Source organism: Chaetura pelagica, unplaced genomic scaffold (genome assembly GCF_000747805.2).
Source record: "Chaetura pelagica isolate M959 unplaced genomic scaffold, ChaPel_1.0 scaffold117, whole genome shotgun sequence".
Lineage (NCBI taxonomy): Eukaryota > Metazoa > Chordata > Aves > Apodiformes > Apodidae > Chaetura > Chaetura pelagica.
Genome location: NW_009954185.1, coordinates 457,304 through 460,200, shown reverse-complemented (window position 1 = coordinate 460,200; position 2,897 = coordinate 457,304).

Genomic DNA, 2,897 nt, shown 5'->3' with positions numbered 1-2,897 from the left:
CTGCCTTGCTTGCTGCTCTTTCTCATCTTTCTTGGCAATACCAGATGCAAAGATAGGATTAGGTGTCTAATTAGTTTATGTAGCTTTAGACATATGTGTTTACTTCTCAGTACTGGGGGAAGGGCAGCCCATGAGGACCCTTGTCTCTTGGGGAGTTTTTCAGCTTTGAGAGCAGCCTGAGCTCCAGACAGGCTGAACAGGCAGGCCAAAATTTTCTAGACATGTTTTTGTTCCAGAGGCCTGTTCACAGAGGAAGTTGAAAACCCAGTCTGTATTACCCAATCTGAAATAATTTCTCATTTAGGGTTAGATCCAAAATGTTTATGTCTAAAAAATTACTCAGTGTAGACAGCCGGAAAGAACTTGTTTCAAACGTTAAGGAAAAATTAACGAACTGTAATTAATACCCTTCTGAACACAGATCAGGCAAATTTTATTTTAAATATCTTTGGTTTATCAAAATGAACATTAAGATGTAACTCCCCCATCTGCCACTGCAGTCATCCTTCAGCAAATGTAAGCAGGGCAATTCAGCAAGGCACTCCCACAGTAAGTTACGCTCACCCTGGATCAACACTGGCTCATCCAGGGAGTGGTAACACAATGGCTGGTTGTTAGTGCTTGTCGGCTACTTTGCTGCAAAGTCAGTGGCTGCTTTTAAACCACCACTGAGAAGGGTTTGGACCAAGGTGGCTTGCTGGCTTTGCGCTGAAGTGCGTGTGAGATCTTTTCCAGCATTTCCAGTATGAGAATGACCTGGCAGTGGGGATAAGGGTGTTGAGGAGCAGAAAGGGCAGGGGACAACTCACTGGCTGAGGCAGCAGCCTCCCTAACCAGAGCACAGTGACACTCAGGGGACCCACCTGAACAGGGTGGGGAGTGTCAGGTGCTGCTAACAGGTTTCATCAACTGCACCAGACAAAGTGAGGTGATGCATTAGTTTCAGAGCCCACCCCAAGAGTCCTGTCAGGAGCAGCAAGTGGCAGGACATAGGACCAGTGTCCAGCCAGGAGACAGATCGAGAATCACAGACTTGCACACCTACAATGTAGCTCAGGGCAGGTCTGGGTGCTGAGGATGGGGCTTAAATGGAGGACCAGTAGGCAGGGAGTGCAGGGTCACAGTCTCCAGCAAAGCTGGTTGTGGTATTTAGGATCTATTAGAGCCATGGCAGGGGGCCCTGACAATGACTTTTTACACTGCTGTAAGTGTTTCTAAGATTACTAAAGAACTATATAATGTAGTCATTTAAAAAAAACCCAAACTATTCTACTAGTAATAGACTTGCAAAAGTACCTTGATTTATCTAAAAATTAGAAGTTTCCTGGATAGGTACATTTCAAGCATTAAAATCATCCCAAGTTATCTTGGATGTCAAGTTTATTGACTAGAGATTTCTTCCTTTTTTTTTTTTTTTTTTTTTCTCTGAGAACATCAGCTTCTCTTCTCATGGAACAGATGGGATCATGTCATTGTCTCCTACCTGACAGAAGGCTTATTAGTTCTGTAGTTTAAGTTGCATTTATTAAATGTTCTGAGATATCTGGATGAAAAGAAGTGGACTAGTGTAAAGCAAAGGAGCAATAGTACACTGTGGCAGTACACACCATCAAATGAAAATTACTTATGGGCAAAGTAATGGGAATGAGATTCATGTATAAACTTTGATGAGACCTTTGAGGATGGAAAATCCCAGAGATTGGGAACTTAATTTTTCCATTCAGGGATAGATAGCGTCTGCCCTCGTGTTTCTGATCAAGTGTATTTGTCATGAAGCAGTAGAAGGGTTGTAGCCAGAGGAAGATGATTGCTGCATGCTGGTGTGCCAGGCTGGCACCAGGAATACAACCAGGTCATGAGGGTGGAGGTCACTGTAAACATGAGGGAAGGTTAAGAGAAATAGTGAGGTGAGGAGGTCATGGTAAGTTTGAAAGGGAGAGCGGCTGGACAGACATGACTGATGATAGCTCTGGCAGTTGGAAACAAAACCTTAAACAGCTCAAATTTGTTGTTTGTATTCAAGAACACTTGTTGATGCCAGGACTCGGCATCCGTCTTTCTGTGTCAAATGAATCGGCAGTTAACGTTCCCTATGCACCGTGAGCTGCCGGAACAATAGGCCTATTCTAAGCTCCCCTTGCAAGACTGTCTCATGCCAAAAGGTGTGTTCACCATAAGAAATTCAACACTAGAAAGATACTCGGATAATTTTAGGAGATGGAATCAGTGCATGCTAAATCCCCAAAGGAACTGACTCTCAAAATAGTCTTAGCAGGGAAGCGTGCTCTGTAAATCATTACCAAGAGTTAGGCTGAAAACATCAAAACACTTTGCATAATATGCACAGTTTCTGCCTTCATCTTCCAAGCTCCTGTTGTTTATTTTCCTAAACTTGCTGTGACTAAAGTTTGTTCTCTCCTCTCACTATTGATGTGACAGTTGAAGATTCAGACTGCTCAGAATCTGGACAATAATGGGACTAAATCTCTAGAGCTGCCCAGATCATAAAGTTGAAAGAAGACTGAAGTATTTAATAGGCTGCCTACACATTGCTCAGCAAGTCAGAGGTTAACAAAGGGCCTTATTATTTGAAAAGATAATTGAGGCTGAAAACAAGTCAACCATCCCGCAGCTAAGCCTTGGAGATCATCAGTTCTTGTGAACAATAGCTGATGATGTTCAGGATTCTGTGAGTTAAGTGGTTAATCCTATACAGAAAGCTGCATCCATAATGGAGTTTAAATGAGGGGATTCCATCCAATTTGACCCCTAGGGAATTGCTTCCTGCTGTTACATTGATGGATATGTCTATAAATATCATGGTAGCCATCAGCAGATAAAATCTCTCAGAGCTGAAAAGCCTCTCCCTATTGAATGATACACTGATCTCCATGAAA